A 26183-nucleotide genomic window follows, 5' to 3' on the forward strand; every position below is an offset into this window, starting at 1 on the left:
AACATATAATTAAGCTGACAAAAGATAAAGACCCTGATGCTCCAAGTTGAAGGCAGTAAATTTATATGAACCTGGGTCCCTTAAGGCACCATAGTTTATTAAAGTTACCAAGGCAGGGATGTAATAAAATAATTTATGTAGTTCTTTAAAGACTAAATTGCTCGGACACTTTAAAAGTCCACAAGATATAGTCAATTAGGATGTTTGTTAGCTAGTTGTTACTTCTCTTCTTGCAAGGGTCCAAAACCTCAAGATAGGCCCTCCTTCCTTATTTCTCATGACTAGAAGCAACTATATCCTATCCATTGTTGATCACATTATCAGAAATTCATAAGTTGGAAGACTCCAGCTGTTTAATAATAATAATAATAATAATAATGAGTTGATAGGATCTATGCTTAGTGTATCAATATTGGACGTGATTCAACATGAACCCCTACCTCATTTCTTCTTTCCTTCCTTCCTTCCTTCTTGCCTGCTTGCCTTCTTGTCTGCCTTTCTCCCTCCCTCCTTCCCTGCTTTTCTCGTTCCTTCCCTCTTTTCCTCTATCTCTCCTTTCCCTCTTTCTATTTTTCCCTTTCTTTTCTCTTCCTCCCTTGTATCATTTGTTCCCTCTCTTCTTTTCTCTAGACTATACTATGGTGGTTTGAAGCTCTATGTAACCCTCAAAAAACATGTTCTTAAATCTAATCCATTCCTGTGGGTGTGAACCTTATAAATTAGAACTTTTGATAAGTTTACTTTAGTTAAAGCATGGGCTAGCATATTCAGGATGGGTCTTAATCCTATTACTGGTGTCGTTTATAAGTGGAATGAAATTTAAAGAGAGAAATCCACAGGTAATAGTCAGAAGCTGAAACTCAATGGGACCCAGAAGACGGTGCAGAGACTGGGAGATGCCACCAGAAGCCTTGCCATATGACAAGCTTAGAGCCAAGGATCCTCCACAGCTAGCCCCAGAACACTAGTATTTGGAGAGAAAGCACTGCTTTAATGCCTTGGTGCCTTGATTTGGAATTTCTTTTAGCCTCAAAACCATAAGTTAATAAATTTCTAGTGTTTAAGATGACCCATTGCATGGTCTTTGCTTGAGCAGCCTATATAGCCAGAACATACATTAGTCATTAAATTCCTTCCAGTTTTGGAGTTTATGATTTCAAGCCAGTTCTCTAACTGACTTAGGAATATCCTCTACAGCACCTCTGCAAAGTTGACCTCTAATCTTCATTCATATTCTTTCAGCCATAAGCCACTCATCACCTTCCAAGGAACCCTAGTCTCTCTCTAACAAATCTACCTCTTAAAAGCATCTTACCCAAAGTAAACTCACATTTATCTTCCAGTGTATCCCCATTGAATGGATAATTTTCTCCTTATATTCTCCTCTTTCCTACTTTGAATACACTCTTTTTTTCTGAATCTTCACTGTCCTAGCCTTGCAGCATGTCAGAGTTAGATATGAACACAGAGCAAAACAGTTCTAGAAAGATAAAATTGTAAAGCAGTACAGAGCTCTGGACCATGGGGTTCCCTTAGCACTTTGAGTATGCATAAGATTATACTCACTTAAATGCCTCTATGTCTACTTCTTTGGACTAAACAGCTTTCTGTAAGCAGATCCTGGGACTCATTCATTGTGTGCTCAGCAGCACTGAAATCCTGGTCTTGGACCATTGGGTGATAAAGGCTTTAAGGGATTCCCTTTGAGCACACTTGGGAGATATGCCTACATGTAAAATAGATGTCCTGATGTCTGGGGTTTTCACCCCATTTCCCTAACCTGAATTTCATTTCTTTAGCCTCCTACTGGTTCTGTCTACATACTTTACCTGAATTCTCATTCCCACATCATCCTCACACCCAAGTCCAATCAATATGTTACTAGATGTATTTTCTTGAGGAATGTGTATCATTCTAAAATATATCCTTTGTCACTCCCCATAACTTATAAAAACTCTTCATTGTAGCTTTTAAGATCCTAAAAAAAAAAAAAGCATTCTAACCTACTTTTCCATCCTTATTTTCCCACTGTTTCACCAGTTGTATTAGCCTCCAAACATTCATAAACTACACACCACCCTCTCCCAGCTCTGTGTTTTTGCTCAGGCTATTCCATAGACCTAGAATGTCCTTTGCTTGATTTTTATTGAAATCTTTTATATCTTTTAAGACCCTTATCTAATACTACTGTCTCCATTAAACATTTTCTAATTTCCAAAACCTGATAAGCTCTTTCCCTCCTCTCATTGCCTTTAAGGCTTGTTCTCTTTTCAATAAATAACCTGTATTTTTAATTGAGTCACATTTATAATGTTTGATTTTCATTTATTCTTTCATTCACTCAACAGACATTTATTTATTGAGCATGATGACCTGGCCCTCTACAAAGTGGACAATACTGGGGAGTCCTTGCCATTGAGAGACTCACAGTGCATTAGCGAAATCGAGATATTTGTGAACATACTCTAGCAATATAATGGGATAAACCTAAAAATAGGCATGAACAGAATTTTAAGTAAGCAAGGGGGAACAAACCAAGAACATTGCTTATTAGGAAGGTCAGAGAATCTATCACAGATTAGGTGATATTTGAAGTGTGACCAAGAAATGGGTAAGAGTTTGCCAAAAACAGAGAAGAACGGTGACTCTGTGAGGTGGCTTTTTACCACATTGTAAGGTCAATGAGAGGGATAAATGTCCTGTTCATCTCCTTATTCCCTGTTCTTTTTATATTCATTGACACAAAGTCAATGCTCTAATAAATATTTGTTGAATAAGTAAATGCATGAATGTGTGAAAGAATGCTAGCTCTTGAAGCTAGCCTGATTATGAGGCACACACTAAAATAGTTAGGGAGTTACCTTGAGTGAATGCTTATAGTATTGGGGCCAATATACCAGATGCTGAATGGCTACATTAAAAATGCAAATGTGATAAAATATAGTTATACATAATAAATGTTTGTCTTCATTTGGGTCATCTCCTGAGGAACTTTCCCAGACATAGGATCTCTGGATAGAAGAAGTAGTTTGAGAATTGATAAAAATTGCTGAATTGCTTTTCAAAAGGGTACATCAAGCAAAAGTATGAAGAAATACTTAAGTAGTAATGCTTGCCATGTGTCAGTTGCTGGCTGTCAGTTATTTTATGTATCACCTCACTGAAATTTCACAGCAATAATGAAGACTAATTATTATTTCCATTTTACAGAGGAGAAAACCAAAACTAAGAAAGGTTGAGTGATCTATCTTAGACCCACATCTGAGTAAAGTAAACTGGGGGAGTCCTGATTCAAATACATGCCAAACATTCTGAAGCCCAAAGTCTGTTGAGTACTAGACACATTTCAAAGAATAAGCATATAATATTGCTTTGACTGGAATCATAGGCCTTTCTGGAGATTCATGAAATATCAGCTTGAAGGAAGGCCTGGTGAATGAAACCATGAATGCTGAGCTGAGGGGTTTAATTTTGTTCTTGCAGGCAAGAGCAGGTAAATATCGTCTTTGATTCTTAGCAAATACGAAGCATTCATTCATTGATCAAACATTTACTGAATAATACTATTATGCCACATGACTTATATATACTTTGGAATTTATACATGCAAATATGTTGTGTTCCTTTGAAAGTAACTGCAGAAACATGGGGCAAACATTGGGGTGAGGGGAGGATGCCAAATGCCAGATAGAGTGATTTTCAGCTTTATCATGGAAAACATACATGTAATAAATGGTAATCAGATTATGTTATGATATTCTCTAATATAGTAGTCAATGTTTATTGATATTATGTGCTGGCCTAAGTGCTTAGCATATATTATCTCACTTAATTATCACAACCTTCTGAGAAAGGTATGATTATTTCTATCTCCCAGGTGAGGAAAACTGAGGCTCAGATAGGTTCAATAACCTCCCAATACCAAATAGCTAAGAGATAGAGCAGTATTCAGACTTCAGTCTGCTTCATTCCAAAATCCATGGTCTTAAAATTTACTGCTCTATAGCCATTTGTTTAGTGCCCACTAATGTCTGGCACCTAGTTGATGTTCGGTCAGTGCTTGTTGACTGGCTAAGTAATTTTATTTTATCTTTATTTTGCAGATAGGAAAATGAGGTTCAGGGAGGAAAAAAAAGGAAAGAAATTTCTGGAGGTCATACAATTAGTGAGTGGCTTTCAGATCACTAAATAACCCAAATAACAGGTTCTGGGAGTGATTACTGAACTCTGGGCAAGGATCGATATCTCAGAGGCTGTGGCTGGAGCTGTGTGATATGTCACTTTTGCAGGAGGCAGACTGCAGTATGAGAAACCAAAAAGGAAAAGTAGATGATAGGCTCTTGAGTGACATAGGAATAAAAAAACCAAGTAGACCAGCCAGAAGAATTGCCAATCACATAGGATCAGGAAGGGCTAGTATAAAAGGATTGTCTAGGTATGAAACTCATAGAACTGAAATCAGGAAGTCAAAAGTAGTAATGATGATGTCAGCTAAATCAGCACTTTTTAACCTTTAATGTACATGCAGATTGCCTGGAGATCTCATTGAAATGCATGTTCTGATTCAGCAGTTTAGTGGTAGGGCCCAATATACTGCATTTCCAATATGCTCCAAGATGATGCCAATGTTGCTGGTTTATGGACCACAATCTGAGTAGCAAGGAGCTAAAATTTGTTAAGCTTACTACACATCAGGAACTGTCCTAAGAACTTTACATTTATCAATTCATTGAATTGCCATAAAATTTCTATGAAGTAAGTGCTATTTTTATCCCCCTTTCAAAAACATGGAGACTTAAGCACAAGAGAAGCTAAATAACTTGCCAAGTTAATCAGTGGTAGAATCAGGACTCAGTCTGACTTCAGAACCCATCCATGCTCATAACCATTGTGTTATTGCCTTATGAGGAAAAAAAGTTCAAGGCAGATCCTTGAAAAAGTTCTGTGCTTATCAAAGGCCTAGTGAAGTTTCTTTTAACAGTGTCTGTGGTCTTTGCCATGGAAAGGAGAGGGCAATTAATGGTACTAACTCAGTGTAGAGTATGGCAGAAGCAGGACTTGAATTCAGGTAAGTCTAATTATAATATCCATTCTTTCTTGATTATGCTTGGAGCAGACTCTATCCCATCTTCAACAAGGATCCTTGAATGCCTGTAGCGTATCAGGCACTGAGTATATTGTGGTGAATCACAGAAATTGTCTCTACTGTCATGGAAAGTGTATTATGGTGGGAAAAACATAAATATGTATTAGAAAATAAAAACATATAATAGATAACAGTGAAGATTATTTAGTTTATGCTATAAACCCTTGTAAGCACTTTGCATTTAAACATCACAGCACTCTTATGAAGTAGGTGCTAGGACAGGTAAGGAAACCCAGGTACAGAGATGTAAATCATTTCCCCCAATGCATAATAATAATAGAACTAGGAATTAAATTCAGGCACTTTGACTTCAGCTTCTGCATTTATTTCCACTGTGTTCTATGCACCTATAAATAAATGAATATAGCTAATCATAAGAGCAATGAAGTAAGTAAAGTAGATGCCAAGACAGAAAAATAAAGGGAGACTTACTTTAGATCAGGTAGTCAGGGAATGCCTCTCTAAGGAAAAGGACATTTTAGCAGAGACCTGAAAGATGAGAAGGAGCCTACCATATAGTCAGAAGAGCATTATGGATAGAGGGAACACAATTCACAAAGGCCCTGAATTGGGAAAGAACATTTTAGTAATTGAAATAGACCAGTATAGCTATAAACTAGAGCACAACATGCAAGGAAAAGAGAAAATGGCATGAGATTAATTTGGAGAGGTAGAATAAGCAAATTCAGATCATACATAGCCTTAAAGGCCAAAATAAGGAGTTTAGATTTCATTGTAAGTATAATAGGAAGCCATTAGAAGTTTCTAACTAAGGGATTAACATGATTTGGTTTTTTTTTTTTTTTTTTTTTTTTGCATGGGCAGGCACCAGGAATCGAACCTGGGTCTCTGGCATGACAAGTGAGAATTCTGCCACTGAGCCACTGTCACACTGCCTGATTTGGTTTATTTACCATTATTTCATTTATTTATTTATTTTTGCATGAGCAGGCACTGGGACTCAAACGTGGGTCTCTGGCATGGCAGGAGAGAACTCTGCCTGCTGAACCACTGTGGTCTGCCCGGTTTATTTTTAAAAGATAATTATGGTTACTGGATGGATAGTAGATAAGAGAATGTATGACAGGAAGTAAATCATTTACTAGTCCAGGAGAGAGATTATAATGACCTGGATTGTGGTGGTGGAAAGAATTGGAAAGAAGCAATTTGGTTGATAGAATCACCTGTTAATGGGGCTGGGAAGAACTAGGTAGAAAAAAGAGGTACAGGGAAGCTCTTATAGAAGAAGCCAGTGACCTGGGATGAGTGGTAGGAATAGAGGATCAGGAAACAGAGATGCCTGTCTAAGAGACAATAGATAAAGATGCAGCCTTGTTCTCCATGGGAATATCAGATGCCACAAGGGGTGAGAGAATGCCACACAATATCAAAACTGGTTCATTTTTCATTTCAGTCTTCAAACAGTTAACAGCCAAAGCAATTTCAATACTCTATAGTCAGAATGTTTCTTGTAGTTCTATAGAGGGGCAAGACAACCTGCAGATTACTGGATATTTATTTTGAGTGGCTGAGACAGGATAGGATGGTGTGTTAGTTTTGCTAGCTGCTGGAATGCAATATACCAGAATTGGAATGGTTTTTAAAAAGAGGAATTTAATAAGTATTAAAGAAATTTAATAACCAAAAGTTAGTATTTGTCACTTCATTTTCATGAAGGTAACATGTTTGCAGTTCTAAGCCGATAAAAATGTCCAAACTAAGGCATCCAGTAAATGATACCTTAACCCAAGGAAGACTGATGGGTATAGAACAACTCTGTCAGCTGGGAAGTCATATGACTGGAATTTGCTGGTCCCTTGCTCCTGGATTTGATTGCTTTCAGCCTCTGTTCTTGTGGGGGTTCCTCACTTTGCTTCTCCACAGCTGGCTTTCATCTCTTGGTTTCTCTTGGCTCTCCCCAATTTCTGGTTTGCTCAACATCTCATGGTGATGTCTGCTGGGCTCCAAGCATCTGTGTCAGCTCTCTAAGTCAGCTCTGTCATTTTTAAAGGATTCCAATAAATTAATCAAGACCCACTGGAATGGGTGGAGTCACATCTCCATCTAATGAAAGGCCAAAGTCACAATTGGGTGTGTCACATCTTCGTGGAGATAATCTAATCAAGTTTCCAACCTACAGTGCTGAATCAGGATGAAAAGAAACAGCTTCCCTCACAAGATTGAATCAGTATTAAACATGCTTTTTCAGGGATACATACTATTTTCAAATCAGCACAGATGGGACAAAGACATGAAGAAAACATTGTATGGCTATAATATAACTTTAAAAGTTTCATTTCTTTGTCTTCATATCTCATAATATAATGTTGGTTAAAGAGACTAATTTGAAGTAAACAGAAGCTACAATTTACCATCCCATCCAGCAAACCAAAAGTTAGTATTTTTCACTTCATTTTCATGAAGGTAACATGGAATTCTTTTTTTTTTTTTAATGGTTTAAAAACTCTTCTCTTTGGAGTCCTCAGATTCAGTCTGCCACATTTTTTCTGGAAAAGTTACTTAATGTCCTATCCAAGGTGGATTTAAAACTAGAAGATGTATATGTCAAATGCTGGGGTCACACATGCTAGGGTCCACAAATGCTAGTGGACCCTAGAAGGCAATGTATTTGTTCTTAAGTACTGAATCTGGCTCACTGTAATCTCTGAGGCTTGGATATCTCTGATTGCCTCATCTGTGGAAATTCTGAGGGGTTGATTGCCCAAACCTAAGCAAATCTCAAGAGGCTGTGAAAATCACATGCTAAATTAGCCCTGACTTGAACTAAATTCATTCAACAAGGGATTAAATTAAAGCTAGTTCTTTTAGTTGTTCTTGTATACCAAAACCTCCTAAAATTAGTGTTGAGAAATGTGTTTCAATTACCTTTTAATAATCATATTGTGTTTTTTATTATTCCTGGTAGCCAGTCTTCAAAATGGCTATGAATGATTCTCTACTCTTGTGTAGTCTCCTCCCACAATGAACGAGGGTTAGTATATGTGATGGATAAAATATGACATTAGTGATGGGATGTCATTTATGACATAAGGTTATAAAAGACCCAGATGCTAATGTTTTATTTGCTCTGTCTCTCGGATTATTTGCCCTGGGGGAAGCCAGCTGCCGTGTCATGAGCAGCTCTATGGAGAGGCCCATGTGGCAAGGAAACAGAACCTTCTGCCAATAATCACACGAGTGAGCTTGAAATGTGGATCCTCCAACCTCAGTTAAGCTTTCAGATGACTGAAGCCCAAGTCAACCACTTGACTGAAACCTCAGGAGAAACCCAAAGCTTAACAACTTAACTAAAATGATACCATATTCATGACCTGCAGAAATTATGGAAGGATAATAAATCAATGATGTTTTCTAAGTCGCTAGTTGGTGGGGATATAGTCAAAAGTGCTAATTCATCACTTGTTTGTTTCCTGTCATGGTGACTTTATTATAAATCTATTTATTTCCCATGTGAGGATGGGAAGATGCTTTCCTCCCTGTGATCTTACTTTACCTACCTGCTAAGAGAACCTCAGTCCCCAATCTTCTTAGATTTGGGTGTCCAGGAGTATAATCTGTACAATTGATGGGAGATAAGGCTCTGTAACCAGACTCTGTGAATTCAAATCCTAGCTCCACCACTTAATATCAGCATTTGGGAAAGCCACTTCAATTTTCCAAGGTTCATTTTCATGAGCTGTAAAATAGGGTAATAATAGCTCCTTTTTCAAAAGATTGTTGTGATAATTAGATAATAAGTAAGGTAAACATATTTAATAAGTGTGTGGCACATAGTAAATACTTATTGTATCTTAGCTATCATTGTTATTAATAGTACAGTGAGGCAGCCTGCAGTAGAGGAAAGAGCTTGAGCTCTAGGGTTGATGAACTTTCGGACTCTGTGACCTTGAACATGTTACTTGACGTCTTTGAACTCCACTTTCACCTGTAAAAGGGGAAGATATTACCTATTTTAAGGATTAAATTAGATTAAATATACACAAGATCTGACATAGGATGGACAGTAAATTATAGTTCTCTTTTCCTTCTTTAATCAGATTTTAAGTACTAGAATAGAAAGATGATTATTTCTGAAAAAAATAGACTCCATCATCCTTAAAAAGTGTATGTGAAGAAGTCTGCACTGTTGTAAGGGAAGGTGAGTGGTTCTATGTTCAGCATTAGATGGGTAAAATCATTTGAGTTCATGATTGTATGCTTTTGAGTTTTCATAAAAACCACATTTAGCAGATATAATTGAGTATGTAGCATTTAGAATGGAAGCAGCCGCTCTTCTTCATTGTGTGGGCAATAAAATCTGGAAGAAAAAACAATCAATATGTTGGCTCAATTAAGTTTTCAGCTACAAATAACTAATTTCACTCTTCATGGTTTTTCTGGAGTCCAAAATATATTGCTTCTTCTTAAAATATTAATGTGGCTCTGAATTATTTATTGAGCCAAGAAACACTGTATTCTTTTATCATGGAAGAGAATGGAAGGTTATTTCATGTCAGCGCCATGGAAGACAATAATAAATCTGAAATGTAAATAATCCCTCTGAGAATAAAGTCTGGTTGAAGGCCAAAGCACGTGGTTTCCAGACTTTTTCTTTCATGATATAGAAGTTAGAAAGCCAATAAAAAAATGCTATTCTGGGTTTCTGATTCTTTTAAGGTTGGCAGCATTGTGTGGACTTTTGAGGTCATTCAAAAGTTTTGATCATTTATAATAGTTTCTTTTAATTTTATATCATAAATAACTTTCTATAATAGCAAACTGTTATCATTTAGTTTGAATTCTGATTATGTTCTGGGAACTGTGCTAAGTGCTTACATATATTTATACTCATTTATACTCTTAGCAACTCTCTGAAGGAGGCACTGTTATTGTCCATGTTTTACAGGAGAAGAATAAATGGAGATTCAGAGAGGTTAATTATTTTGAATCTCTGGCCTCTGACTCCAGAGCTATTTTTATGATGTAGTAAATTGCTGTCTTCATGCACAGACACTGCTAAATTCCTCCTGCCTCTGGCATTCAACAGCAGAATGTCTGTGCTTCTATTACATTCAGTCTGGATTTGTAGATATTTACTTATGTTGGTCTTCTCCCCATCATAGTAGAAAGAACATGGATTTGGAAATTTGACCAGGATTTGATTTCCACATGTCTCCTTGACTAGCAATGTTATCTTTGATTGCCTAGTGCTCAAAGTAAATACCTGAGGTAAGAGTTGATATTGTCTCATTTTATCATTCAGGGATCTGGGTACAGAGAGGTTAAATAACTTGAAAAAGATCTCTACAGCAAGCGAACGGAAAAGCTGTGTTTGAACTCAGGTCTGTCAAAAAAAGTTAAATCCCATGCTTTTAGTAATTTGCCTTATTTAATCTGATTGAAAATATTCTGATATTCAGAGTTGTAAACTTGGTAACTTTTAGATTGTCTAGTAAAGCACCTTCATTTTGCAGATGGGAAAACTAAGGCTCAGGGAGGGAACCTTAGTTACTAAAAGACATCTAACCAGAACTCAGCCCAACCCAGTGTGCTTTCCATAGCCTCTTCTTACCTTCTTATTGGTGTCCTGTGGTGTCACTGCAGAAGCCTGAGACTTTATTTGCTGATAGAGGAGTCAGGTGAAGTTAAGGATCCATAGGAGACTGTGCTCAGAATATATGCTACAGATAGTATATATACTAAGAGTTCCACTTTACTTTGCACATATATACATCTCTCCTGAGCCTTTGAAAAGTCACTGACTCTTTATATAAATTCAGTTTCAATCAGATAGATGAAAGACAGGAGAACTAACATTTATAGAGATAATACTACATACTTAATTTGATACATTACATAATTATTTCACCTGTTGGGCATTGAATCATGTCTCTCACAGAATGTACAGTCAGATCCTAACCCCTGGACTGGTGAGTATGAACCCATTTGTGAATAGGATCGTTGAATGTGTTAATAGGTTAGGTAAAGGTTAGACAGGATATCATTGTGAACCCATTTATAAATAGGACTTTTGAAGATGCTATCAGTTAACATCAGCTATCAGTTGAGGTGTGATTTCTGAATGAGAGTTGGCTTTAATCCAGTACTTAAATCCAGTACTGCTGAAGTTTCTATAAGCAGAGGAAGTTTGGCTGCAGTCAGTAGGAACCAGAAGAGGAGACAGGAAGAGACAGATTGTCATTTGATGGAGGACTGCCAGAAAGCCATCACTAGAATGCTGCAGACTTTGGAGAAAGTATGGTCTACTGATACCTTGATTTTGGATTTCTAACCTCCAAAACTGTCAGCCAGTAAATTATTATTGTTTAAGCCAGTCAATGTGTAATATTTGTCACAGCAGCCCTGGAAAACTAAGTCACAGCCCTATTGTTTAGGTACTATTAGCTCCATTTTATAGATGAGGATATTGAGGAAAGGATAGCTAGTACCTTGTATTCTTTTCTTTCTTACAGACTGCCTGGTGGTTTGAATATTCCCATTGAGAAAAGCCTTGCTCACTCTCTTGTTAAAAAGGCTACTCATTCTGATATATGCTGGTGTAAAGGAAGCTATTGTCAAGTACACTTGGAAGAATTCTTTCTTTGAGTCTCATTGGAATGACTTTTATTTGCTGTGACTTTGAGTTTCTTTCCAACATTAAGAGGGATATATTATGTGTTTAAATACTGCATTATTAATAATATTTACCTGGGTACAGTGTCATGATCAATTTTTCATGTGCATTGTTCTGTATGCAGTACTAGTTGAAGAATTTCAGGTAGAACCTTACCTTCAACTCTCTTCCCTCCTTAGTAAGAGTCTTCAGTAGAGGAGGATGGCAGGCATAAGACTCCTTATCCACATGAAACATAAGAAATTCTTCTCTAATTCAGCCCAGGTTTTATGGGGGGATGAGGGAACTATGAGGTGGTTATGAGGAAGTGTTGAGTATCTTCCTAAATGTGAACCTTGTACCAGAGGATCCAGGCTTTGAAGCCCTGAGCTTCCCATAATCTTCTGTTACTTCTTTGTCTTATCCAAGTCTCCTCCCTCCTTCCTTGCTCTTTCATCTTTCCAACTTCAAGTATTCGCTGAATGTCTATAATATAACAAGCAGTGTACCAGAGGCTGTGGGTGAAACCAGAAAAGAAGAAGAAAAAGTCCTAGTCCTCAATGCCTCTCCTAACTCCTGTCCTGATTGTGAAGCAGACACAAGATAAGAAGAACAGTGGGATTGGCCCTATGATCTAGGGAAGTACAGGGACATTTTGTATTATTAGTTTTAAAGTAAGGACCATGTTCCCTCTGCCCTGAATTATATTTATTTTGTAGCCCCCATGTGAGTGAAATTTGACTCTTGTTTCCCTAGATAGCTTCTTGACATATGGCTAGATGGCATATTGCTTATCTCCCAGAACTGCAGGGAATATTTGAAATAGGGAGCAAGTGTGCTTACCCTTCAAATCTCACTAATAAATCTAGTTAACAAAAACAGCATTAATTTGGTGATTTGCGCATAAAACTTCGCATGTAATGGTTAAGTTTTGGTGTCAACTTAGCCAGGTAATGATGTCCAGTTGTCTGGTCAGGCAAACATTTACCTAACCTTTAATACAAGGATATGTTATGGCTGGTTGGTGAACTAGAAGGCTGGTTTATTCAGCCATCAGTCAGTTGATTGGAGCTGTGGCTGATTAAATCTACTATCAACAAGATAATCCAGTCAGCTGGATTTGATCCAATCAGTTGAAGAATTTTAAGGGAGAAGAGAGAATTTTTATCTTTTCTTCAGACAGCAAGCCTCTCCTGTGGAGTTTGTCAAGACCCTTCATCAGAGTTGTCAGCTTCACAGCCTGCTCTACAGATTTTGGACTATTGCATAAAAGTTATGTGAGACACTTTTTTGTTGTTGTTATTTATTTATTTATTTTTAGTGTGTGTGTGTGACACTTTTACATATCTCATGTTTACTGACATCTCCTGCTCATTCTGTTTCTCTACAGAATCCAGAGTAATATACCACCCCTCCTCCTATGAGGCCAAATACTTCTTTTTCTAAGGATACAGCCTTGGAAATATGTGGGAAACAAGCAGGCAGGAATCTCACCCCAACTCAGCAGCCTTTAGGATGCTTTTGTTGCAATATTTGGGGCATCTTTCTTCCAGCACTTCTATTAATATGTCCTGGGGCTTGAAAGCTGCCTATTTTGGTGGAGTGGACTGGAGGATCTTCAAGGAGATGGACCAGTTCTCATTCATCTCTGAAAGACCAGGGTCCAACCAGAACTGTGACTGACAAAGAATAGACATACAGAGAATGTTTGTGGAAGGAAGGGAAGGTATAAGTGAAAAGGGAGGGGGAAGGGGAGGGAAGGGAGTGGAGGGGAGGGAAGGAAAAACGAATAAAGGAAGGTAGTGCTTCTATTTTTTTTTTTTTTTTGCTTGGGCAGGCACCAAGAATCAAACCCAGGTCTCCAGTATGGCAGGCAAGAACTCTGTCTCCTGAGCCACCATGGCCCACCCAGTAGTGCTTCCATTTTATCACCTATTTCATCAGGAGAAAATGGCTTCTGTCATTTAGTTAGTGGTAGCATAGTGATTAAGAGGAAAAGTCTGTAATAACTCAGTGATTAAGAATGAGAGTCTGCAATAACTCAGGCAGTCATGACACTGTTCACATCACACTTAGCCCCTTTGGACTTTAATTTCCTTTCTATTAAGTTAGAATAATGGCACCTACATCTTAACGTTATTACAAAAGTTAAAGGAACTAAGGCATGTAAAATACTTCCACATAGTAAGTGCTTGTGCCAGTTTAAAAGGATAAAAACCCTAGAAAAGCCATATTTTAATCCTGATTCATCTGGTGGAGGCAGCCACTTCTTTTAATCCCTATTCAATATTATAGGTTGGGAACTTTATTAGATTATCTCCACAGAAATGTGACACACCTAATTGTGGGTATGAACCTTTGATTAGAGGGAGATCTGACTCTACCCATTCCAGTGGGTCTTGATTAGCTTATTGAAATACTTTAAAAGAGGAAACATTTTGGAGAGAACCTTGAGAACCATGAAAGCCCACATGCCAGAGACCTTTAGAGATAGAGAAGGAAATCACCCCCAGGGGAGCTTCATGAAACAAGAAGCCTGGAGAGAAACCTAGCAGATGTCCCCATGTTCACCATGTGCCTTTCCAGTTGAGAGAGAAACCCTGAACTTCACTGGCCTTTCTTGAGTGAAGGTAACCTCTTGTGGGTGCCTTAATTTGGACATTTTTATGGATTTGCTTTAATTGGGATCTTTTCATGGTCCCAATTAAAGCAAGTCCATAAAATTTATTAAGAATTTATTAAGTTGCAAGTTTCAAACTGTAAACTTGCAACTTAATAAATTCCCTTTTTAAAAAGCCATTCCATTTCTGGTACATCACATTCCAGCAGCTTGAAAACTAGAACAGTGCTCAGTAGATGTTAGTCTTTCTTTCTCTTTTTTCCCTTTCTCCCTCTTTCTTTCTTTCCCTCCTTCCTTCCCTTCCTACTCTTGTCTTTACTATCCAGAAAATTCTATCTCTTAATTCCAGGATTTCCCAAAGTGCTCTGGAAAATAGATGTTAAGAAGTATTACATAAAGGAAGGATGCATATTTAAATAAATTTGAGAAACACTGGATTAAAAATAAATTAATTAGATTTTTTACAGCAAAGCTTTTTACAAGACTGAAATATGCTAAAACACATTTACAAATGCTTACAGCATTTCCCTAGGTTATTTGACTACAGACCCTCTCTTCCCTCCTTTTTCTCAGAGTATATTATGGAATTAATGTTCTTAGGAACTTAATTGCCCAACTTATTACCCCAGAGAATTATTTTCTCTATTTCCCTATCACAGTATAGTGCCGCAGATTATTTGGAACACTGTTTTTTTGTTTGTTTGCTTTTAACTTTCAAGGAGAAACTTAAACAAAAAAACTTCCCTGAGTCTCCATGTTTTGGTTTATGTAAATATGTTTGTTTAAAAACAGTTTATTTTTTCTTTTCTTTCTTCTATTCATTTAATAAATTTGTCAGGCACAGTGATAGTTGTTTCTGGAGTACTAGGCTGGTAGAGAAAGAGGCAAACTTTCAGTTTCAGGTAGAGTGATAAGAATATATAGAGTAATATGGGACCTCTTTAGAAGAGTACTTAATATAACCTGGAGGGGTCAAATAAGTGTGCCTGGAGGAGGGGATGTTTCTGAATGGGTAATATAAGATTTAGCAAAATAAAGGTGAGTAGTTGAGGAAAGGAGTATTTAGCCCAGAGGGAATATCATGTACAAAGAAGTTAGAGGAGCATATGAAAGAAGTTCAGTGAAGTGAAAGATAAAAATGAAAATAGCATATGCTTATTGTAGAAAATTTAGAAAGGAAAACACCTTTGATTTTTCCTTTTGAAGGCAGCTCAATATTTTGTCCTCTTCCTTTTAGTCTTTTTTCGATGCATTTTCCCTTTTCATAGTAGAACTCAGAATACATATAAAATTCTATTTTCTATTAATATTATACTGTTAGTATAGATGTAAGTTGTGAAAGAGTGCTTTGAAGCTTTATATTTCATGGCTGATGATGTATATGAGAACTGTAATGACAGTGCTGCAAGTGGTCTTCAGATGGTTTCCGTGCTCACCTCTCTGGTGAAGAGACTCCATAGTCAAGTCACTAATTAGACATGCCTTAAATTGGCCTGACCAAGATTACTGTGAGGTATGCAGAACCCCAGGCTAGTATTTTTTTGCAGAACCATTGTTTATATAAACAATTTGATTAAAATAAATGTTACAAAATTCAAGGACCCATGTATGGATAAAGAAAATTGATATATCATATGTGTGTTTATTTTCCGATCAGTACATGTCAAGAGTCTTCATTATGTCCAAGCATCATCTTTTTGTGTTCTTTATTATCAAATTTTAAGTTTCTGGCTAATATATCTCACCTTGAACAAAGGGTAGCAACATGGTTATTATTCGCAATGTATGTATGTTTCTTTGGAACATATTTGTTTTGAATCAGTATAGATCTTTTTACCTCTGCAATTCCCTAATACCAATTATTTAATGCTAGTTACATCATTACTCATAATGCTTCATCATTCTTGGTATCATCTACAAATACTGATTTCTAATAACTTTCTCAAAAGTTTTTATGATGTTTTGTTGATGATGAACACAAATGCAAGGCTCATCCAGAGTACACAGGAAAATGTGAATGAAAATTCATTTTCTGGTCATGTTAAGTTTAGTATAAAGAATTGTATTATTAGTTCCAAATAATCTGTGGCACTATACTGTGATAGGGTCATGTTAAGTTTAGTATAAAGAATTGTATTAGTGTAAACATAGAACTACACATTGTACAATCATGTCTTCTCTTGAACTCTTTAGCTTTAGGCCATAATCTCTGCATTCCTAGAATGTGCTCTTTTTCAGTGTTGACTGTACTCCTATATTCCACATGTCCTCATCATCAGGGAAAAGTAGGCAAAGAGCCCACATTCTGAAAGGGAAGAATAGTTGCATTTGTAGACCAGGTTGGCCTCATCTGGCATAGCTTTGGACCAAACTAGAAGAGCACAACACAACATTCCCACCTTGACTGGAGGCAAGAGAACGCATCAATTAGAAGGGCTTATTGGAGTAGCAAAGCAATGACTTCAAAATTACCTCAGAGAGATAAGCCAAGATAAACACTGCCACATCTGAAGGACTGCCTAACACTGGACAGGGAGTGGGATAACTGCTGAGGGGAAGGGGATGCCGGGTAAAGGACGCCTGTTGCCATCTATGCTGTTTGCTATAAACCCAGAGGTGTAAACACATTAGGAATATTGATGGGCAAAAGCAAACGTGGGTGTTCCCACATGTGACTCAAACCCAGAGTTCAGTGACAAATTGTCAGTAACCCCTGGACTCATCTTATGTGAGATATGAGTAAGGGTCACTGAAAATCAGCATGCTAATACCATTCTCACAGTCAAATCTTGCATGATATTATAAAAGAAATATCACACCAGCTCTTAGAAGTGATCTGTTCACCGGTCACCTTCCTGGAACTGGGGCCTGACCATGGAAATGCTCCATAACTGTGCGTTCCAGAGCTCCTCAAAGCATCTGCTTGTTCCTATATTTGGTGAGCAGAAGTACAGGTGTGGAGAAAAACCCTGAAAGGCAGAAACAGAGGCTGGGAAACCTTGCCCAATTGTCACTGCCAGTCCTGATTGCTCCCGGCACTGGAGGGGAACTTAAGAAGTTTTTCAAAAAAATATTCTGACATGCAGAGGCCCCTGTGGTACAGGACCAAAAGCCGTGGCCCGACTTACCAGGGTATGAAGGCAATTACTGAGCCCAGAAAGTTTCAGCTCTGGTTCAGTGACAAATTCCAGAGGAATGATTCCCACCTCCCCCTCAGAAGTATATTCACAACAAGCAGGTTGGGTGTTGAGTGGGAGCTGAGTGCATTCATTTCAGAGAAACATATGCAATTTCCTCTGTCCTAGAAGAAAAGCCATGTTCCTTTAACAGAAAATATGCATATCCTGGAAACCACCATGTGAATACCCCAGTGGCGTGCTCCTCACTTTACAGGGGACAGATAGTAATAGTAATGATAGCAATAGGAACAGCAATAGTAACTGCAACAGATTAAAGATTGTTGAGAACCTGCAATATTCAGGACCATGCCAGGTGCTTTATGTATATGTTACTTTTAATCCTACTATAGCGCTGCAAAGTAGAAATTGTCTCCATTTGATGATAGGAAGAAACCAAGGCTCAGAGAAGTAAAGTGATTTATCAGCAGTCACTCAGCTGATGAATGAATGGCAAAGCCAGGCCAATATGATTTAGGAATGCAGGATCTTTACATTGTATCCCTCTCCTTTTTTAAAATCAGTTTGCAAATACCCTTGGAGGATGCAGAAGAGGTAGTCATGAAGTACTGACTTTAGGTAATGCACAGAAAGTGCTGGAAGCAGCCTGTACAACCTGATATCCCTCCCTCCCAGCCTAAGGCTGGCCAGAGTGCTTTGTCACTCTCCTCTTTCTCTTTCCCTCGCTTCCTTTTTCAAGCCTGTAAAATGCCATTGGGTTTTTTTCCCTAATTGCATTTTTATATCAGCATTTCATTCCTCAGTGGGCTAAGATTAGGCTTTTTCCCTCTCTGTAAGTAAACAAGCATGTAAAGCCTCCTAAGCAGATGACCTTCAAGCTGTTGGCTGGCCTTAAAGTAGTTTTCACTGGAACCTGGGAGGCAGTGAAAAGGTGCTGTGGAAAAGTCCCAAACTCAGAAAATTCAGTGACCTGGATGCTAGCCACCATGTGACCTTCCTTAGCTTACTGCCTCTCTCTAGGCTTTGGTTTTCTCATGTATGAAATGGAGATGTGGATAGAGAATTTGGAGTGGATGAGATCTAATGGTAATATACTAACCTGTTCTTGTTCTCAGTCTGCCATGAAGAAGCAGTATCAAACTGAGCACACGCATCATGGTATGTCATCCATGGGGTTCTGTGACATAAGAGAAAGAGCATATATTTTGGAATCCCAGAGCTCTGGGTTGGAATTCAGACTTTTTACTTCTTGCTATATAACTCAGGGTGAGTCATTTAAATTTTCTGAGCTTCTATTCCATGATTTTTAAACAATCTAGGCTATTGTGTCCTGTTTCTGGAGTCTGGAGTGAGGGGCAGAGGGTGGTAGGGCATTTATTTGTTTTGGGATATTGCTATGCGGAATGGGCATTTCTGTGATGACTGCTAGGCCCATTGCAGACATTCATGGACAGAAAAGGTCATCTCTTGCTTTACCTCTATGTCCCTTCCCTTACTAAAGCTGTTCCTTTGCCTTTCCTGCCCCTCTATCATGTCAGAAGCATCAACCTTGTGCTGCCTTCAGCACTCTGAATTCACTGAAGCTCATGAATTATGACTCTCTCTATCCCTAATCCTCTTTCTCCTGGCTCTGAAGTGCTAACCTCCCTGGCTGCTCACTGCCGTGAGGCTATACCTTTGCAATCAGAATTTAAGGTTGGTATTTTAGTTTTCTGATTGTGCAGGAAGTTGGCTTAAACAATGACAATGGCTAATGATTTTGAGGGTAAGAGAAGTCCAAGTCAAGACTTTAAGGTGATGTTTTTTTTTCTTGAGACTGGCATTTTGGGGCTGGCTATCAGTGATCCTTTGTTCTGGGCTTCTCTGTCATGTGGTATTGCACATGGAGGCCTCTCCTGACCATTCCCTTCTCTTCTGAGTTCCATTGACCTTCTGCTTCTTGCCTCCAATGGCCTTCTTTCTCTATCTATCTGAATTTTAATCTGCATATAAAGGCCTCCAGTAATACTATTAGGATCTATCCTCATTGAGTTGGCCCATATCTTAACTGAAGGACCCTTATCAAAAAGTCCTACTCATAGTGAATTCATACCCACAGGAAAGGATTATGCTTAAGAGCATGTTTATCTGGGGTACATGGCTCCAAACTATCACTGTTGGCTATAATGATAAAAGATGAGGCAGAAGAATTGCAAAAGGGCACCTTCTGCAGTCCAATCATAGGGCCATACAAGGGAACCTAGTGTAGCTAATCAGGTCCCATCATGCTTCCTGCAATGTCGCTGGGGCACTTTTTCATGTTCTATTTGTAAGCTCAGGACAGTGGTGCCCACCTGCCAGGTATATCTAATGACAACACTTACCACCTTCATCCCACTTTATAGTTACTGTCTCTTCACTCTCCTGAAGTGAAGAGACCCTGGGAAGGGTGGATTCTCCTCTAGACTAGATACTTCCCCTTTCAAATGTTTATTCACTTGCCTACTTAGTCACTTATTGAATCAAGTACTCATCCATTTATTTCCATTGACAGAACTCCTAGAATAGCACATACATAGTTTTTTGTGAGCTCTCACCATACTCAGCACTTTAGATAGATTATCCCACTCTATGGTTAGGAACAGACTCTTTAATCAAAATGCATGACTTTACTACTTATAATTATGTGACCTGAGGCCAAATTCTTAAACTTTCTGGGATTTCTTGTTTTATTCATCTATCAATAGAAACACAATACTATCTACAGCATGGCAGTTGTTTAAGGAATAAGTGAATTAATATACAAAACTGTTTATAAAAGGGAGTGACATATAGTAAATGCTCAGTTGAAATGAGTATTATCACTAAGCACACAAGAATCCTATGGATACTATTAACCCAAGTGAAGTTGGGATCAAGCCCAAAGAGCTGATAAATGGTTGAATTGGGATTCATGAGCTGTTGTTTATGTAGCAGCAGCATGAGGTGGGCTAGTTAATAGTGGTGGAGAGACCAGGGTCTAAGATCAGACAAATAAAAGAAAAAAGCCACATGAAGCTTCCTATCTCAGATAGTTAAGGTTTATTCTTCCCTGCCCTTACATTCTAGTTGTACTTATGACTTTCTGAAATAATCCATTCTAGCCCATGACTCTCTGGAAAAACCCTTCCTTTAGCCAAGCCTTCACCTTTTCTTGCCTGACCCCATCCTGTCTTTCTCATTTTGGTTTCAGTCACCCACTCTCTCACACCTTCTGTTTCAATTATCACACACACTCTCTCTTTTTGGGGTTTCCCAATCATGTCTTGTTCTGTAATCATCACCACAACACCCCCTGCCACCTTTGCTCTCAATGTGATCTCAGCCTAGGATCATCTCGCTGACTCTCTGCCTTGAAAACTTATTCTTCCTGCAGGACCTAACCTAAATGCCTTCCCTCTGTGAAGACTTCCAGGACTCTGAAGGCAGAAGTTAGTTAATCCCTGCTCTACATACCCCCCTTTTCTGAATCCTCTCTCATAGCATTTATCACCTAGTTGTTATTGTCTGTTTCTGGATCTGTCTCAGGTCAAGGACTGTGTCTCATTCATATCAGGGTCCCTAGCACCCAGTACACATCTGAGGGCTCAGCAGTTTTGTATGGATTAGATAGATTTAGTGGGGTTTCATTAACTGATCTGGGCCTTTGAGAATAAGTATGAGGTATTAGTGAGAGATAGTAAGGACAATGCTTACAAATCCAATGCTAGATTCAGGCTGCTTTTGAAGGCAAGCCATTGGATCTAGATTTCCTTCTCCCCCATTCCTCCCTTTCCTCTGTCCCTCCCTCCCTTCCTCTCTTCTTTCCTTCCTTTCCTAGAAATTGTCAAATATGCTTACTCTGTATTTGATGCTGCAATGAAGAAGAGTCCGTCCTGTTTCTATCCCATTATTATCCCTTCAGGAGATCTCCTTAATGACTCACAGGGGCACCCCAAGAACATTCTGCCTCCAAAGCCTTCTAACATAGCCCCTCAAACTCTGTCTTTTGCAATGTACCTCTTGTGCCCACTGATAGCTACCAGGCCATCATCAACCCAAACCATATTTATTTAAACCTTTTTCCTAATTGTCTTTTTACTGGGGCCAGACAGGGCAGATTAACAATGCTTGGAACATTTTCCTACCAGTAACTTTGTTTGATGATCAGCCTTGTTGGTGGAAAGGGCAGGAGAGGATATAATCTGTACCTTACAGATAGAAAAACCAGGGCTCAGAGAACTCATGAGACTCAGTCCCTATTTAAATGCTGCACATAGGCCTGCTAAAATGCATTTTACCACGGATGACCTAGCTTTTACACTGGAAAACCATTTTCAATATCATTAAGGCTATTTTGTACTATAGAACTCAGTCTGGATTGGCAAATGGCATATAAAGATGAAATGGTGAGAGGGTTGCTGCTGGGAAAATGACATATTCATGGTTATATCTCAAAGAACAGTAATTCAAGTAATTGCTGACTTCTTTATCTTTGTTTTTGTTTTTCCAATTTTCTCCCCATGCCTCAATACATGCAGATGGTTTGCACTGACTTCTTCCTGAGGAGATCTATAAGTTTCTGCTTTCCTTTTATGCATTGATACATAAGGCTTCTGGGTCCGACTCAAAGATACCCTAGGAAACTTAATTCATTCATCATATTCTCTGAACACCTACTCTGTGCCAGAACCTCTCTGGGTACTGAGGATGTGAAAAACTTGGTTCATTCCTTGTCTTCATGAAGCTCACAGTCCAGTGTTAGAGAGAGACATGGCTGTACCAAGGCATGTTCCAAGGCTATGCATAAGTGGTACAGAAGATGAGAGAATTACTTTCTCAAGGGATTCATGGAATATCAAGAAAGACTTTCTAGCCCAGCAATCCTTGAGTTGAGTTTTGAAAGATTCATGATGAGGTGTTACCTGGATGTTCAGATAAGAGTGTTCAGAAATGGTTAAATATAAATTGGTGTACATGATGCTGGTGGTGGACATATATCAGAGACTATGTTGATGGCTTGTCTATAGATCAGTAAAGGGCCTCAGGAAGGGAGTGACATTTCCTGGTTAATTCATATTCCTTTCTGTTAGGAAGGGAGTGGAAGGAATCCTTGTAAAGGAACTGGAAGATCTGGGTTCTGCATCTTTCTCTATTTGGTGAATGTATTCAAGTCTTATAATTTCTCCAAGCCTGTTTCTTCACCTATAAAAATGGGAATATTGTTTGACTTGCCCATCCTACAAGTTTATTTTATAAAAGAAAATGAATTAATAGGTAAGAATATAATTTGTGATTTATAAAATTTTTGTCATTATAATTATATATAATATTGTTTTTATTATTGTATTAAGTTCACATTCTCAACCGACATTTGGATGTCCTTCAGATAACAGAATAAGCATCTGCTAAGAAAAGGTTTATGATTAGTGTCCAGAAATGTTATTTAAAACTAAATTTCATGACATTATCACTATCGTAAGCATAGAGATGGAAAAGGGAAAGGATTGCTATTTATTAAGCACTTATGTGCCAAGTACATTGTAGGTTCCTTACTCACATTTAAATAATTCTGTCAGTACTCCCATAAAGGCAGGCATTATTATTTTATTTTATAGGTGAGGACATTAAGGCTCAAAGAGTGATGATAGCTATTCCAAGATAACTCAATTAGTGAATAATAGAGTCAAGATTAGAACCCAAATATACCTTAGTCCAAGTCCTGTATTCTTCTCTACATATTGAATTTGTTGAAAGACAGCGAGGCAAAGGATACAGCAAATGTTTACGGGTTAGAATAAATACAGCACATGTTTGAGAGAGTGAGGAACCATCTCCATCTGGGAAAGAGGAGGTGAGTTAAGGATTATCAAGGAATTTTGACCAAGAAGTCACAAATGCCATGTCAAGGTTTTGTTTCACTCTCCATATATTGGCATGAGCCACTAAACATTTTTAAATAGGGAGTGATCTAAGTAAAGCTGTTTGGGGTGGGGGTGGAGGGCAGAGAGTATTAGACCAAGTGAAAAAGTTTTAGAGAATAGCAAAGTCCTAAATTCAACTTTGGTGTTTACCCAGTTTGATAAATATTATAGCGAAATGATACATTTTATTATTCTGTTTTTATCTTTTAAAATATCAAATTCCCCTTCTAAATCATTAGAAGTCAGAGAATTTTCATAGTCATCATATTAAATTCCTAGAGGAACTTCAGCCTGAATTTCAACCCTGGTTTTCTCTTGTTCCCTTTCTTTTAGCTATACTGGACATCTAGTTCCCTTGCCCAAAAAGTTCTCCCATCTTTTTTGTGTCAATTAATATTATGTCCAACCATAAAGGCTCAACTCTTGACATTTCTACCTTGACTAGCTTTTTCATTACGTTTAAATAGCATTCAAATCCTTACCATAGTTTAAAAGACCCTGTGAAATTTGATATCTGCCTGTCTCTTCAACTTTATATTTTCTTCTCTTCTCATTTTTCATTAAGATCTGGCCATACTAGCTTCTTTAGTTTTCTCAAATATTCCAAACTTATTCCCTAAATCAGAGTTCTGGCAGGAGTTTGAGGAGACAATTAAAAGGGTGTTGGTAGGGATATAGGGGTAACACAAAATATAATGCAATGCCTGGAGCTGGTAACATTAGGGTACTGTTACCCCTTGAAGCCTAAAGAGGCAAAAGGAGGATGTAGTTATCAGACCCCCAAACAAGAGAGTTCTTTTGAGAGGGCCACCTGATAAGAGCCAACCAGTCAAGGGACACAACTAGTTTAAGGTGACTCCACATGAAGCCCAGGAAGTACCTAGTTTGACAATACAATCCTCTTTTCCCCCCATATTCTTCTGTGGGCTCCTGTTAACTAAACCCAACCAGGTGCCAGAAGACAAGGGAGTCCTTTTTATGTAATAGGTTGAACTGATTGCTCATATCAGCAATTCCCTAAAGTTCAAGCCAACACATACAGGTCAGCCTTCTAATACAAAGAACAAAGCTGAAAAGAATAGAGAGTAGATCTAGACAAGCAAACAGAAGATACCCAGCAGTCTCTCTACCTAGAACATTCTAACCCTGATTTCCAAATGACTTTCTTGTAATTTATTCCTTAGTTCATATGTTAGCTTCTCACAGAGTTCGTCTATGACTCCCTAATCAAAAGTAGCATAACCTCAAATACCAGTGTTACTGTTAAATTATTATGTTTCATTTTACCACAGCATGTATCAGTATTTGAACTTATCTATATGTATCTAATTTTTATTATTAAATTCGATGTTCTGTCACACTCCACTAGAATGTATACTTATGTGAGCAGGGACCTTGTCTGTTTGATTCAGTATTCCATCTCCAGCATCTAACAGTGCTTGAGGCACAGTTAGCAGTCAAATATTTTTAAAAATAAATTAATGAATTCCTTTTTTCCTTCCATAGAAGCTTGTACTTATTTCATAGTATTATCACAGCCTAACTTGTATTATAATTATTTATATGTCTTTGTTTGATGAGCTTCTTGGGGATAGCATTATTATTTTATTCTTTTTAACTTCTAGCATCTGGTACAGAGCCTGGTACATAGTAAGTGATTACTAAAATTTTGTTAAAGGGAAATAATGATTTACTTTAAAACAGGGCAGGAATTTGTCCACCAGGACTTCAGAGCATTCTATTGTACTCAATAAAATATCTCATATTATTAATGAATAGTTGTCTACCTGAGGGTGGTAGATTGGATTATGTTCCCTGCAAAGATATGTTCAAGTCCTAAGTCTTTGTAAATGGGAACTTTGAAGATCCTAATCAGATGAGACCAAACTGAAGAAGTGTGGGCCTTAGTCCTATATAACAGGAGTTCTTATCAGCAAAGGAAATTTGAACAAGGAAGTAGTAACCACAGGAACAGACAAAAAGAGACAGGTGACCATGCGATGGAGGCAGAGATTAAGCAACAGAAAGCTACCAAATAAATATTACAGAATTTGGAGAAGACATGGCATACTATTCTAGTTTGCAAGCTGCTGGAATGTAATATACTTGAAATGAAATGGCTTTTAAAGAGGGGAATTTATTAAGTTGCAAGTTTACAGCTCTAAGGCTGTGAAAATATCCAAATTAAGGCAAGGCTATGAAAATGTCCAAATTAAGGCATCCATAGAAAAATACCTTGATTCAAGAAGACCGATGATGCTCAGGTTTCTCTCTCAGTTGGAAAGGCACATGGTGATGACTGCTAGCTTTCTCTTCAGGAATCTTCAACGGCTTTCCTGGGGTTCTGTTCATTCTGTTAACTCTGTTGGTTCTGGTGGCTCTAAAGCTTTATCCAACATGATTCTCTCTTAAAAGTCTTTGTAAGCACCTTGAATGGGTGGAGACTCATCTTTATGGAAACCAATTAATCAAAAGTTACCACCCACAGTTGAGTGGGTCACATCTGCATGGAAAGAATAAAAAAGAGTCCACCGAGCAATATTGAATGAGGATTAAAGGACATGGCTTTCCTGGGGTACATAATAGCTTCAAACCAGCACATATACCAATACCTTGATTTAGACTTCAAGCCTCCAAACTATGAGACAATAAATTCCTGTTAAGTCAACTGATGTGTCATATTTGCGTAACAGCCCTGACAAACTCAGACACTGTGCCCTGTAACTTCAACTCCTGCAAGGATAAG

The 26183-nt window shown here is 38.0% G+C and overlaps 1 protein-coding gene and 1 long non-coding RNA gene across 15 annotated transcripts in view; one reads left to right on the top strand and one right to left on the bottom strand.

Moving 5' to 3' along the window:
• LOC143674264 (BEN domain-containing protein 5) overlaps positions 1-26183 on the top strand; it is a 1810590-nt gene that overhangs the window by 1005310 nt on the left and 779097 nt on the right. The window contains exons 1-2 of one of the 11 annotated variants that reach the window (XM_077149730.1): positions 18708-18782; positions 22611-22790. The exons of 8 other annotated variants lie outside the window; for them this stretch is intronic. The gene's annotated coding sequence lies outside the window, so the exon portion shown is untranslated. Of the gene's footprint in view, positions 1-18707; positions 18783-22606; positions 22791-26183 lie in introns of those variants that run through there. 2 more of the 11 variants (XM_077149729.1, XM_077149728.1) reach the window with 2 other exon arrangements.
• Positions 8751-18715, bottom strand: LOC143674266 (uncharacterized). 4 transcript variants are annotated; one of them, XR_013170982.1, is made up of 5 exons: positions 18616-18715; positions 17199-17348; positions 13212-13438; positions 10719-10769; positions 8751-8843 (listed from the first exon to the last, which is right to left on the bottom strand). It is a non-coding gene; the product is annotated as an uncharacterized LOC143674266 (long non-coding RNA). The 4 variants fall into 4 exon arrangements; XR_013170981.1 differs by lacking the exon at positions 8751-8843 and adding an exon at positions 8925-9092; XR_013170979.1 differs by lacking the exon at positions 8751-8843 and adding an exon at positions 9174-9464.

This window comes from Tamandua tetradactyla, chromosome 2 (genome assembly GCF_023851605.1).
Source record: "Tamandua tetradactyla isolate mTamTet1 chromosome 2, mTamTet1.pri, whole genome shotgun sequence".
Classification (NCBI taxonomy): Eukaryota; Metazoa; Chordata; class Mammalia; order Pilosa; family Myrmecophagidae; genus Tamandua; species Tamandua tetradactyla.